General features: G+C 40.4%; 1 protein-coding gene across 1 annotated transcript in view; it reads left to right on the top strand.

Annotated features, from left to right (window-relative positions):
- Positions 1-14,880, top strand: part of CNNM2 (cyclin and CBS domain divalent metal cation transport mediator 2) — a 164,475-nt gene that overhangs the window by 84,887 nt on the left and 64,708 nt on the right. The window lies entirely within an intron of this gene.

Genomic DNA, 14,880 nt, shown 5'->3' with positions numbered 1-14,880 from the left:
CTTTGCCCTGGCTGTTCCCCAAGCCTGGAATGCTCTGCCTCATCCCCTCTACCTCTTTGCGTCTCTAGTTGGTTTGTTTGTTTTTTCTTAGAACCAGCTCAAATGATACTTTGTGCAGGAGGCCTTTTGTGGTCTTTCCAGCTGTGAAGGCTTTTCCCTTTTAGGTTCCCTTCCATCTACTCTGTATATATCTTGTGTGTGCCTTTTTATATTTGTGCTGTCTCCCCCATAAGCTTAATGAGGGCAGGGACTACTTTTGCCTTTCTTTGTACCCCCAGTTCCTAGCACTGTGCTCTTAATAAATGCTTGTTAATTGATTTCCACTATGCCATGTAATTGAAGTAAGAAATAATACTAATCATAAGATCAGAGCTCTAGAGATAGAAGGACCTCAGAGGCTCTTTCATTTTACAGAAGAGAAAATTGAGATCCAAGGAAGTCTCGATCACACAGGTAGTGTCAGAAGTCATGAAGAGCCAAATATCAGCTGAATTTGAACCCAGGCCCTCTGACTCCAGAGCCAGTGCTCTTTCCATTGTACCATGATGCCTTCTCTTCTTATGTGTTTGACTTTTCACTGTTTTCAAAGTAATTTTACATTCATGATCTTACTTGATTCTCACAATAACCGCGTGTGGTTGGTAGGTTAGGTTTTATATTATTCTCTTTTTATAGATGAGATGACTGAGGTTGAGATGTTCAGCAGCTTGCCCTTGGACATACAGCTTTTGTACATTGATTCCCGCCCCTCCCCCCCTTAAGTACTATCATTGGACAGAGTTTTGAGGTCAGCAAGGCCTGAATTCTCAGCAGATATTCCTGAAATTCTGATGCCTCATTGTGGCTTGAAGCATAGACTCTAGCTAACTGGCTGACCCTCCTGGAAAGCTAGAAAGGTCTGGAGCAAGGGCTCAGTAACGGCCTGTCAGAGGATCAGACTGTCATAAGGATCAAATGAGATATTTGTAAAGATTATTAGCACAGTGTCTGGCACAGAGAATGCACTTGTTGAACAAGCAATAAATGTTGGTTCCCTTCCCTTTCCTTTCCCCCCAGGTTGGAAGAGGCTCATCACCAGCTTGGCCATAGGATGATTCATTTTTTGTCCCAAACAACTTTTAAAGACCATCTTTGAAGTTGTAGAGGGATTGGGTTGTACCTTGGTGGAAAAAATATACATACTGACAAAACCATAGATTCTCAAAGCATGGAAGTATATGATTGGAAGGTTACATGAGCTTTTACCTTTTCTTTTTTCCTTCGTTAGGGATGATGGAATGTCGCATAACCAAATAGTTAGACTTTCACTACTCCTACCTAGCAGCACTGCTCTCTCCTTCCAATGTGTAGTATAGCACAATGTATATAGCACAGCCTCTACTAAGCAGAGGTTTTGGATATGGGGGATCTGACTGAGATAGAGAATTTGTATCTGTCTCCTGTCTCCAAACAAAATTAACCAACTGACTCTTTGTGTGAAAAATAAACGGATAACCCCATTTATTTCCTTAAAAATATGTTGCTTGAGTAAAATAGAGAAAATAGATATGGTCTCTTCTTCAGCAGTTTCTGGGCCCACTAGCTTTTATTCACTAAGCAACATTGTAAACTTCGAATAAAATTAATGTCCTCTTGGAATCTTTACAAGACCACTCTAGCAACATCTTTTTAAAAATTCTGCCCTCTTGTAAAATTTTAGATCTTGTCTTTTCATGACATACTGAAATCAATATACTTGGACTCTCAACAAAGTGTTAATTTGATTATTGATGCCCACATTAAAATCCCCTGAAGCAGAGAGCATACCACACCAGTCTAACAATATGTAGACTTAGCAGTAGAAGTACATGTTTCTTTTTGAAATCTTCTATTTGTATTGGGTGTGTTGACCTGTTATTCTTTACCATTGTAAGTGGTTCTGATTTTCCATCATTATGAAATCTAGAGTTCTAGAGGAAATGATGGAAATAGATTCTTTGATTTCCATAACAAAATCCTAATCTCTGTAGAAATGATACCTACCTCTTGGGAAAAGACGAATAGGTTTTCATCTTCTCTGACTAAGATCTTAGAATCTCAGTTTTTGTCTCAGCTATGTTTCCCATCACTGATCATTTACTAGGAAAACATTCCAATGTGTGTACAGTGTTCCAGACCACCCAAAAAGACAAAGTAGAGATGTCCTGCACAATTCCTAAGAAAACAGTCCCATCCCCCAAGATACCAAATCTTTAAATACTCTGGAAGAGAGAAAGGCTGATGGGAAAGGTCTTCATTCTCTGCTCCTTCTGGTCATGAGTTTTTCTCACAAGTCCAAAATATGACCAGAGCCTCATACTAATCGTACCAGTTCTAGTTTGTGGCTAACTCATCTGGCAGCAACTACAGAAGAATGAGTGAGAGAAAGAGAAGAGAAGTGCTGTGGAGTGGGAATATGAGCCTATCTCTTGCTGGCTGCTTAGAAGCCTGATATTGGGGGAGAGGGCCAAAGGGGCCTGGCTTTAATTAGATGTTCCACTTGGGTAAACTGATAGGAATAAATAGCCTGGTTTGTTGCTTTTGAAAAGTAATTATTGCTACGTCTGAGTTTCCTTTCTGTTCACCCGGGTTATTTTGCTTGCTCTCCCTTTTTTTGAAATGGTGAGTGCCTTTATCTGTCAGGAAACTCACTGAGCAGGGCCTCCTTGCCTTGGGCGTAACACTTCACCACTATAAATACGTTTGATGAATGATCAGTAATAATGGGACTATTTCCCAAAGATGATTGAAACCAGTAAAGTTCAGTGCTGGTGCAGGTATCCAAAAAACGGGAACAATATCACCTAACTGGCAGAATGATGAATTTTCCAGTCTTTTTGGAAAGCAAGATTGGTCTATACAGTAAGAGGTACAAAGCTGCTCATGCCTTAGATCTAATGAAGCACCCATGAGGACTATTCCCCAAGAATATTGTGGACAGAGGAGAAATTTAATGGAAGATGCATTACTTATACTTACTCAGTAAAGCTTGGGATGAGCCTTTCCCAAGCACAGCTATGTCACATTCTCAGATACATCCCAGCCCTATATTTTTTCTTCAACCCTTGATCAGCCCTAGCAATTAGAATCCTGTACTCAAACTCTTCCAAGTTTATGGATATCAGATTTGGTTTTTTTTTATTATTCTCATCTTGTTTTCCTCTTGGATTTTTTTCCTGTTAGGTACCTTAGATTCTCTCCCCACCTCAATCCCATTTTCCTGTCTACAGACAACCACTTTCAGAGCTCTAATTGGCATTGGTTCTCATGCTTTGGGTTCTTTCATTCTCAGAGAACCTAGCTATAAATGATCTATAAAAACATTAAAAGATACTTCAAGAAATATTAAAAGAAACTCTTTTGCAAAGCAGAAAGGCCATTTGTAATGTTAATAAGCAATCAAATGAGACAATAGTTGTAAAGTGTTTAGCATAATGCTTGACGTGTAGTAGGTGCTACAGAAATGCTTATACCATTACATTCCTTAGTTTATCTGTTTAATTATGTATGTTTATATACACATATATTTACATACACATGCACATATATGTATATTTGCATATACATATATGTATATATAGTATGCATAACATATTTTTAAAAAATTCATAGAGAACATAGCATTTCTGGTCATGAAGTAGATATGCACTAATACTTATTTGATTTGTGTAGTAGGGGGGTATTTGAATATGAGAAGTTCCCCTGCGACAACTGAGAATAGCACTGAATGCCCTATTTGAAGGGCTAAAATTCAGTGCTTCTGATGACCAAACGAAATAAGAATAAGATCTGAAATGACATATATGTAGATCTGCTCAAAAACATTTTTTAAGCCAAGAAAAAAGAAAATAGACTAGTTGCACAAGGCAGCTCTGGTTTGTTGGTACAAATACAGTATGGGGAGTCTGGAGTCCTGGGTTCTTGTCTAGTCTTTATCACTTAAAAAGCCTGTAACCTTGGGCAAAAAGCACATTATGTTGTCACAGAATTTGAGGGATTGGGGAGATTGGGTCTCGAACCACTGTAGAGTTAAGTATTCTAGAGCTCAGAGAAATTAGTGACCTACCTGAGGCTAGAGAGGGAATGAGTGGAGCTTAGTGGGATGCAATGGAAGGAGCACTGGACCTGGAGCTGAAGGATCTGGGTTTTAATCCTGGTCATTTATTGCTAGTGGGACCTTGTACAAGTCATTTGATCTTTCTGGGCCTCAGTTTCCTCATTTGCAGAATGAGGGAAGGGGAAGAGATGATCTTTACAGATCTTTCTAGCCCTAGGTTGGCAGTGCTAATACAATCCTTGGTGTCTATTTCACAGTCATGCGTGAGGCCCAAATGAGGTGTGTAAAGCTTCTTGGAACCCTGAAAGTACAATACAAATGTCAGCTATTAGAATGCAATGCGCCCTTTCCTTTTGTCTGTACACACAGAGAGTCACACAAAATCTCCTTGAGGCCAATCCATATTGAAAGACCTTCAGGGAGAAGGAATCTAAGACCTCTTCTGGAAGTCTCACTTGGGTAGAAAGTTTTTCCTTACCCTCAAGCTTTGTTTATTCTGTCTCTTTGTAACTTGTGCCTTTGCTCTGAGTGCTGCCCTAGGGGCCAAGCAGATTAAGAGAAATTCCTCTGGGGGGTGAGGACAACCCCTCAAGCCCTTCATGCCTGCTTGGTGCTCATATCACTGCCCTCTTCTCCCAAGTCTTCTCTTTTCCAGGATGAACATTTCTTCAGCTAGTCCTCATATGGCATGGTCTCTCGTCCTCTTATCATCTGGTTGTCCTCTGGATAATCTCTGGTTTGTCATTGTTTTCCCCTGAAATGTGTCCAGGTAATTCCCTACCTGCTGGTTAATTGAAATTTTGCTACAGTATTTTTTCCCAAACTCTCACCTGTTGCCTTTCCTCTAAAAATATAAGAATAAAGTTCATAAAAGTAGCAGAAGTTGTGGTGTGACAATAGTATCACCAATTCAATGTAGTTCTTGATTAAAATAAAATAAATCTAATACTCAGCTGGATAGTGGATAAATCACCAGGCCTGGATTAGCAAGATTTGAGTTCAAATGTGGCCTCAGACACTAGCTGTGTGAACCTGGGTAAGTCACTTAACCCGTGATTACTTTTGAGTGCATCAGAGTTCTGAAGAGATATTTGTTTCTTCTCCTATTAAAATGTTAGTATTACATTATTATACAGCTCTTTCTGAATGCTCAAATAAACTTACTTTTCTAGGTTTCTCTGGACTTGTGTTTGTATTTCATAGCTCCTTTTCAGCTCTGGCTTTGCATCAGAAACACTTGAAAGTCCTCTTCCATTAAGGGTCTATTTTTCCTCCTATAGGATTATATACTCACTTTTTCAGGGTGTTATTCTTGGTTGTAAATCTATTTCTTTTGCTTTTTAGAACATTGTATTCCAAGATCACCTCTGGTTTTTAGTAGAAGCTGTCAGTTCTTGTGTGAGCCTGACTGTAGTTCTTTGGTATTTGAAATGATTATTTCTGGATACTTGCAATTCTGTTTTTCTCTGACACTGGGAGGTTTTACTTCTGGTCTTGACATTCCTAGGACTTTTCCCTTTCAATATTGTTTTAAGAATGACTTTAAGCAAATAAGTTGTTTTGACTATCATAACTACACAAATTAACTATAAAGGACCTATGAAGGAAGATGCTCTCTGCATCCAGGGAAAGAATTGATAAATAGAAGTATATATGTGTGTGTGCATGTGTGTGTGTGTGTATATATGTATATATAATATATATACACACACACACACACACACACACACATACATATTTGTGTCTAATGGTAGCCATCTTGGGGGGGATGAGAAATAAAAAAAAAGAAAACAAAAAAATTTACTTCATAACTATTGTATATTGAAAAGGAATAGCAAGCTGTACATAGTAGATTTGCAGTTTCATGTGCAATCATCTTTTTTATTATACTGTGTTATGGAAATTTTATTCCATAAATTAAACATAAAATAAAATTTAAAAAATGGATTGAGGATTTTAAAGGGCACCGAAACCACTTGATTCAACACTTATTTTACAGATGAGAAAGATGAGATCAATGAGGCCCAGAGAAGTTAAAAGACTTGCCCATGGTCACGCAGCCAATGAGGCTAGAATTTTAACCTAGGTTCTGTGCTTCCAAATCCAGGGCCCTTTCCTACTGTGCCACTTTCCTTTGTGATAGACCATCTTTAGCATTTTGCTGTGGCTCTAGGTCAGCTATCTTGCGGACCCCTCCTTTCCATTTAGAAAAAGCTGTCTGGGATTATGATAAGAAGAGATCTAAGTCCACAACCGTTAGCTTAGGGTACGAGGTTGAACTAATTACTGGTTTCCTTCTGCATGGCAAACTCTTGATTTTGAATTCAATGCCTCTTGATAGTACCACATTTATATAGGCCTTTAATCCTACTTTATTCTTTGTAGCTGATCAATCTCTATATTGGTTACAGCATCATAGCCTAGCCAAAGGAATACTCTACTCGAGGCTGCTGGATTGACTTCTGAGCTCCCAAGCCCCTGCTGGCCCTGGGAACACAGCCTCAGTAAATCTGGAGCTTGAAGAATTGGTGTCAGTATCATACACATTGATTAGCAATATCAGGAATCAAAAGCCTTTTAAGGAAGAAAAAAATTTGAGGGAGTAATAGTCTTAAAATGTAACTTTTGAAGCACATGTTATACATATATGCATGTTGGTATCATCTCTATGTATTGGTGTATTAATGTGTATTTAGATAGATAATAATTTTAAAATACATAATAGTTGATAGCAGAGCAATTCCATTGATGTATTGAAGCCAGAGAGATTTTATACAAACCTCAGTTGCACTGGTTTACGCTTTTTTTTTTGCTATTTTATTTATTTGCTACAATATACTATACTATAATAGCCCATATTATTTATATATTATCTCAAGAAGGCCTTTATTTATTATGAGGTTATGGCCAAGGAACTAGAGAGCCCCAAGGGCCCCCTCTGGCTTTCATTTCATTATTCTATAAGTACAATGAGTTTTTCAGCTTAAGGGACTGAGAACTAGTCAAGGCAATGAGATCCTGGCCCTGAGTGAGTGAAGGAGGGGACAGGAAGGAGCAGAAGGGGGAGGTGGGAAGTAAGCAGAGGCGTGACAAGCCCTACAGGAGGGAGTATTGACGAGAGGGAGTGACAGCTAAGGAGGTGCCCCAACAGTAGCCCTGTGGGAGCGGGGTGGAGGAAGAGGAAGAGGAGGAGGGGAAGCAAGGGCTCTGTTGGCATGGCTAGAACTCCCAGGGTAGGTAGAAGTTAAGGAAAATGTTTTAATGTGTGGGTACAATACAGTGTTACTCCTTTCACTGTGCAGATCACAGCCCATCCCCATCTTCTCACCCTGTGGAATGTTCTTCCCTATCTCCACAGGGATCTGCCCCATTATGCTTGAGGTTTCTTGTACATTAAAAAACAAAACATTCGAGGGTACCAGTGCAGCACGCTCTAGCTGCCTGTCTATCTCTGTTTTATCTGTTGTTTTTGCTGTTGCTATCACTTCTTTCTCTGGTGGTCCATGGATGTCCAGGATGATATCTTTTAGGCCACACCTTGTGCACAACTTGGTACCAGCTACTTATATGTGTATAATATATAGAATATAATGAATACTAAGCAGAGGAAGTTTATCTGAATTAGCAAATGGTCCAAAATGTAGAGTATTTGAAAAGAAGTAGAGTTTATTACTTTCTAATACATATTTTGCACTGAGCTATCAATGGCCATGGAAAAGCAAATAAAAACAAATGAGTGAGAGCAGCTAGGTGGCACAGTAGACAGAGCTCCAGCCTTGGAGTCAGGAGGACTTAAGTTCAAATCTGGCCTCAGACACTTATCACTAGCTGTGTGACCCTGGGCAAGTCACTTAACTTGGATTGCTTCACAAAAAAAAAAACCCAAAAAACCCCCCAAAAACAAATGAGTGTTCCTGTTAGGCCTGTGCTGTACAACAATCTTTTCTTAAGGTTGTAGAAGGAATTACTGGACTCATGACGTTAGGTAATTTCTACCTTTGGGGGCTTCTCTGCAATCATGTCACCTCCTTTCCAGGCTCTTCCTCTATGTATTGTCTAGAATATCGCACCTTCAGAATTTATTTGGTCTGAAATTTCACTGGAAGTAATATTAAAGCATCAAGAACCATTTGTGCCTCTTGTATCCTAAGACCTGGTTGCCATTACACAATGTTAATTGACATGACTAATGAAAGAATTTTTGAATTAGGAAATATGAATTAGGAAAAAACACCTTAAAAATGATTTATTGCCTTAACACAAGCCTGAGTAAGACTGTTTGTGAGTTAGTGACTACTGTAGTTTAACTGACTGAAAAATGAGCTCTCCTCTGTATAAGGAGATGTTGGCTCAGACAGGACATTCCTGAATCAAATGTTCAGCTCCTTGAAGGCCAAGTCTGCTTCATGCTGCTCCCAGTGCCCAACAGTGGCTCAGGAATAGACGTGCTTAATATGTTTGTTGAGTGTATTGGATTGAATTCTGTAAAATCCAGTGGCACACAGATGGGGTGACCTAAAGTTACTCACTAAACCCTGGGAAGGCACCCTGTGAAATGCTGGGGCCAAATGAAAGTACTGTTTTACAAATTAAGTGATGAACATTGCACTTGCAACCCCCAAGCCATTCTGTGAGCACAAGAGACCCAGTGCATGTGATGAGGGCTTCAAGACCTTCTTGTGTGATAAATCTCTAGTGTGTGATTCTGCTTTCCTGATTGGTGAGGCCCTAATATGGACCATCACATTCTGTTCACTTACATGTGACTCCGGATCCTCTCCATTCTTCATCCTCTTCTCCTCCTCCTCCTCCTCCTCCTCCTCCTCCTCCTCCCTCTCCAGCTCTTTTTATGTGTTGTCCTTGTTAGAATGTAAACTACTTGAGAGAAGGATTTTCTCGATTTCTAGTATTTGTATGCCCAGGGCTTAGCACAGAACTTGGCACACAGTATGCCATTAATACACACTCCATCTAGCCAGCCATCTTATCTTCAGGAGCTTATTTAATATCTTCCTGACATTCTGAGGTTTATGTCATAGAAGATAACCATATCTCTTCTATAGGGGTTTCTCTCGATACCATCGTTGTAGCCTGGATTTTGAACTAGATAGAATGTTAGTCAGCTTGGTGTGACATTTCTGATATTCTTATCAGGTGTAAATTTTATAGAACTGTTGAATTCCATTAGTCATCAAGTTGAATAATTGTTTTCAGTAGATTCATCCTTTCCTTTTCTCACATACCAAGAAGTCTGAGGAATATAGAATAAAAAGCTATCCCATGGAGTCAAATAAAAGAAAATTTATATTGATTGTTTTGAAAAGTTATAATCAGTTACAGTAATATGAGTCTCACTACTGCCTTTGCTTATTTAGATCATAAAGCATATGAGCTTGAGTATGAAGGGCTAAAGAGGAAAGTGGGGAAGGATACTGTCTTGTTTAGTAGGATGGACAAAAGGAAAGAAAGCCTATATCATTAGCGAATGTTCTCCCAGACATATAGCCATTACCTTATTCTGAAGGTTTCAACATCAGAAAAACTGGATTCTCTTCAAAAATAGAAACCTGTTGGATCAGTGGAAAATGGCGCCTTTTGGGACCAACCCCGAGATACTTGCTGCTAGTAGGTATTTTCTGTCCTGCCAACATCACCCTGGACTTTGGTTCTCTCCTTTTCCACCTATGTCAGGCACTGCCATTTGGTGTTTTAGGCCTGTTTCCGAGCAGTACTGCTTCTTGTATTCCTAGTGTGAATTATATGTATACCGTGACCCCACTGATGGAGCTGTTGGTCAGTGAGCCTAAGAGGTTTACTCTCTGAATGTAGTAAAACTCTTGGCGGCCTTTTGTCCCCTAGAACAGAATTATTTATGAATTGCAACCAGTAATTTCTATATACAGCAAATGTTTCTATATATACACTCGTGCATTGTTTGTATAGTACTATTTTAAGATCTGTCACATTTTCTAGAGTATTTTTATGGTGGGAAAATTCAGTTGGAAAAATGTGCTTCGTTCTTGTGGGATGGTGAAGGTAAAGGAGCTACTTTTGTGAAATGGAGCTTTTTTTGGATCTAAATGGTCCAGAAATAGCCAAGTGCTGTCCTCCTAAGTGAACTTGAACATCTCCCTCTAGGGGAGCCTGACTGCTCAGTTTAATCCTTGTAAGGACAGCAACTCAGTGCCCAAACTAGATCAGTAACTCGCACAGATCAAAAAAGAGGCCCACTTAGAGTGTATAGGAGATTGTTTGAATGCTCTTAGTGATAGTCTCTTCCTCACTCTCATTATGAGTGACTCACAGGGTACTGCATTTATGGGCTCTTGGCTTTCAACCCCATTTGCTGTCAATTCCCTTCCCCTCTGCCCCAACACTGTCCCACTATCCAAGTACAGTAGATGAAGCATTGGGCCTGGAGTCAGGAAGACCTGGGTTCAAATCTGGTATCAGACGCTTACTAGCTGCGTGACCCTGGGCAAGTCACTTAACTGCTGTCTGCCTTAGTTTCCTCACCTGTAAAATGGGGATAATAATAGCACCTACCTCATTAGGGGTGTTGTGAGAACAAAATGAGATAATGTTTGTAAAGTGCTTAGTACAGCATCTGGTATATGGTAGATGCTTAATAAATAAATGCTTGTTGCCTTCTCTCCTCCCCACATATACACACACAGAGATGGGACTTATTGTTGATGTTGGTGGTAATAGTAGATAAAGGCTTATAATTAAAGGAAACAAAGTCTTGGGTCCACGTTTTAGACTATATGGAACAACGATGATTAGAATTCAGTGTAAAGTCTTACATGTAGGTTTAAAAAATCAATGACATTAGCGTGGCTTGAAAGTGTACCTGGTGTTTAAATGGACTATAAGCTTAAGATGAGTCAGCAGCATGAGACAGCTACCAGTAATAATAAAAACTGCAGCTAATATGTGTCAAAGATGGGATATAAACTCAGGCCTCCTGATTTCAAAGTCTAAAGCATTTTACATTACATCAAAAAGTGGCTTTCAAAAAAAAAACCAAACACCCAAACCCTAATTCTTAACCTTGGGCCCAGGAACTTTTTTTATATTTGGATAACTATTTCAATATAATGTGTTTCCTTTGCAATCCTATGGATTGTCTTCTATACGTTTAAAAACACAAATCTGAGAAGGGTCCCTGGGCTTCTCCAGACAGTGCTGGCTGAGGGAGGGGGCTAGGCCATGGTGCATAAACAAGATAAAGGAGCCCCAGGCCAAGGAAAGTTGTACAATCACCTCCCCACCCCTCCACCTGTAATCTAACTGTTGTGACCAGTTTAGACACATCATTTTAGGAAGGATATTGAGAAGCTGTCCTGAGTCCAAAGGAAGGCAGCCAGGGGTAGTGAGAAAGGTTAAAGGAATGTATAGATGTGTAACCTGGAAGAAAAAAACAACTTGGTGGAATAATAATAATAATGATAATAGGTAACATTTGTATAGTATTTTAAGATTAGCAAAGCAGTTCACATACATTATCTCTTCAGATGTTTGAAGAGTTGCCATATGGAAGGGGAATTCGATTTATTCTGTTCTGAAGTACAAACCTGTGTCCCTGGACCCTAGCATTTAATCCTACTGTCAAAGAGCTTTAAATTTAACCATGGAAACAACTTATAGCAGTTCCAAAATGTCTTCAAAATGTTTTCTCATTAAATTTTTTGTTAAGGGCTTAATAAATTTCTGTTGTCTTGCCCTGCCGGTAACCAGCAGAAGGGGTGTGCTGGTAAATGTTTAACAACCAGCTTGGGGGGGGGCAGGGAATGTACCTGTGACAAACTCTAAAGTTCAATCTGCACTATTAACATCTCCTCCATCACTTTTTTAAGTGGAGGCAATCAACAGCAAAGTAAACCAAGCCCTGACTTGTAGCGTTTGCTAATTTCCAAGGTATGAAAGCTCACCCTGAACATTTAACAGTCGGGTCCAGTGCAGTTGGCTCCAAAACTGCCCTGGTTCCCAGCCGGAAGGATCTCTGTGGCAGCAAATCTATTTCTTCTTTGCTTCTGAGACACGTAGAGAGGAGCAGATCAGACTTGCCAGGGACCTAGGCAAAACCTGCTTTCCTTGGGGCAAAATGATTTCCTTCGGTTCAGCTTGAATAGAAAATCATGGGTTTCCATATTGGCCAGGTCTTCTAGTCTAATGTGGACTAGGATGGAAGGGAATAAGCATATATCTAGTGCCTGCTATAAGCCAAGCTAGCGCTTTTTATACATATCTTGTTCGATCCTCACAATGGCCCTATAAGGTAGCTGCTATTATTATTTCCATTTTAGAGTTGAGGAAACTGAGACAAATAGAGGTTAAGTGACTTGAACTCAGGTCTTCCTGACTGCAGGCCCAGCCCTTTTACTGCACCACTAGTTGCTTTTAATGTTCTTATTGGAACAAGTTTCATTTTTGGCTCACATTTATTTTTTTTTAAAATTCATCTCTTTTGTGATTGTGCTTCTTTGAAATCGTCAGCCTAAAAAGGACCTCTCCAGTGTGCTTGTTTCTTTCTTTCTTTCTTTCTTTCTTTCTTTCTTTCTTTCTTTCTTTCTTTCTTTCTTTCTTTCTTTTTTTGGATGGGGAGGGGAGAGAAAGATATATACAGTTGGGGATGGTAGTTAAAACTCTGGGATAATGGAAGAAATTTCTAGATCCTGACCAGCTAGGAAATTGGGCAGAATCTGATAAAATGAGATTTAATAGGGATAAATGTAAAGTCTGACACTTGGCTTCAGGAAACTGACTTCCCAGACACAAAATGAGGGAGCCACTTTGTCTTTTGTTGTTGTTGTTGTTGTTTTTGCTTTGAGGCAATTGGGGTTAAGTGACTTGCCTAGGGTCACACAGCTAGTGTCAAGTGTTTGGTCTGAGGTCAGATTTGAACTCAGGTCCTCCTGACTTCAGGGCTGGTGCTCTACCCACTGCGCCACCTAGCTGCCCAGGGAGCCACTTTGTCAAAACAGGTCGAGGGGTTTAATTGGCCTGCAAGGTTAGCATGAAGCAACAGTGAGACATTAGCCAAAAGAGCTAATGTGATCTTGGGCCGCATGAGGAGAGGCCCAGCTCTGAGGAACAGGAGAAGGTGTTTCCTCCATGCTCTGTCCTAGTAAGACCAGGTATGACCAGGCAGACTGAGTCCAGTTCTGGGCTCTCTAGTTTAAAAAAGCTCTTGTCCAGAGTGGAGGCAGTGCCCTCTGTAGATGAAAGGAAGCTTGGAGGAAAAGCTGCAATTGGCTAGTGGTTAAAGACAGGAACTGCATTTTGGACATTCTGCATTTGCAGTGGCTGCAGAGGGAGCAACAGGCCCCTCAGGCCACTGAAGCCCCACCGCCAGAGGGCAGCGTGTTCCCTAACCCTGGTTTTCTCCCTGAATTTCACCAGTTTCAATCAGTCACACACACACACACACACACACACACACACACACACACACACACGTTACCTGCTTGTAATTCGACAATTTAATTAGAATAGAAACATAAAGCAAATAACAGGAAAGGAACATAAACAGCAAATATTCCTAAACTATCCCTAGGAAGACCATCCTGAAACCAAGTCTTCTCTCCTCTTGTATTTTCAGCAGAGCAGGAGAGGGGCTCTGGCCATTTTGTCATCTTCTGGTTAACTCTCCATTGTCCCCAACCCAGCTTTGAAGAGAGGGCTAGAACAGCCACTCATGGTAGGTGTTCAGGAGCATGGTTGCTCTTGGGGTGCACTGCACTTCCTAGGGTACTGTTCCACAAAACTGCTGCCTTCTGGTTGCCTTGCCTTTCTGCCATCTCTCTCAATAGCATGAGCAGGGGAGTATACTCTCTGCTCAGGTGGGTAAATACTTTGTCTGCAAACTTCTTTAGGAAGAGGAGAAGGCTCTGGTTCTGTGGCTTTTTATTCTCTTCCCCCTCATTTACTAGGTTCTTTCTTCCTTCAGAAGTCTGCAAGAAAAGGCTGGATGATCAGCTGTTGGTGTGTTTTCTAGAGGAATTCTGTTCAGATCAGGCTTAGACAAAATGATGGCCTCAGAGGTCTCTTCAAAATCTGAGATTCTTCCAACTGTTGAGTTTATCCTTCATCTTTCTTCTTCTTCTTCTTCTTCTTCTTCTTCTTCTTCTTCTTCTTCTTCTTCTTCTTCTCTTCTTCTTCTTCTTCTCTCCTCTTCTCCTTCTCCTTCTCTCTTCTCCTTCTCCTTCTCCTCCTCCTCCTCTCCTCTCCTCCTCCTCTCCTTCTCCTTCTTCTTCTTCTCTTCTCCTTCTCCTTCTCCTTCTCCTTCTCCTTCTTCTCCTTCTCCTTCTCCTCCTCCTCCTTCTCCTCCTTCTTTTTCTTTCCTTCATCCATAGTGATTCAGTCCATGAAGACACATACACAAATAACTCTTAACATATAACAAGGTCCATGTGCTTTAGAGGTATATAAAACAGTACCCCAAGGTCTGAGGGGAATGATCACCACTGATGGGGATGTTAAGTGAATACTTTGGGGCATGTCAACTCAAAAGAGCACTGGGTTGAGAGTAAGAAGACCCGAGTTCATTGTTCAGTTCAGTCATTTTCTACTTATATGAACTTAAGCAAATACTGGTGGATCTCAGTGCTTAGTTTCCTCATCGACAAAACCAGGGAGCAAGACTAGATGATGGCTCGGTGGTTATCTCTTTGGAGAAGAGCATTGTTAAAGGAAGTACCTCCCCTGGGGCAGTCAGCTTTGCCTTAGGTACTTTCAACCTCAGGACATGTCCATGTCTCGGAATCAGAGAAAGAAATACAAAGCAGAAGTAACAGTCAGTG

Source organism: Phascolarctos cinereus, unplaced genomic scaffold, assembly GCF_003287225.1.
Source record: "Phascolarctos cinereus isolate Bilbo 61053 unplaced genomic scaffold, phaCin_HiC Scaffold_3;HRSCAF=262, whole genome shotgun sequence".
Taxonomy (NCBI): Eukaryota; Metazoa; Chordata; class Mammalia; order Diprotodontia; family Phascolarctidae; genus Phascolarctos; species Phascolarctos cinereus.
The sequence above is the reverse complement of the archived record's forward strand: the minus strand, read 5'-3'. Positions and strand labels throughout refer to the sequence as shown.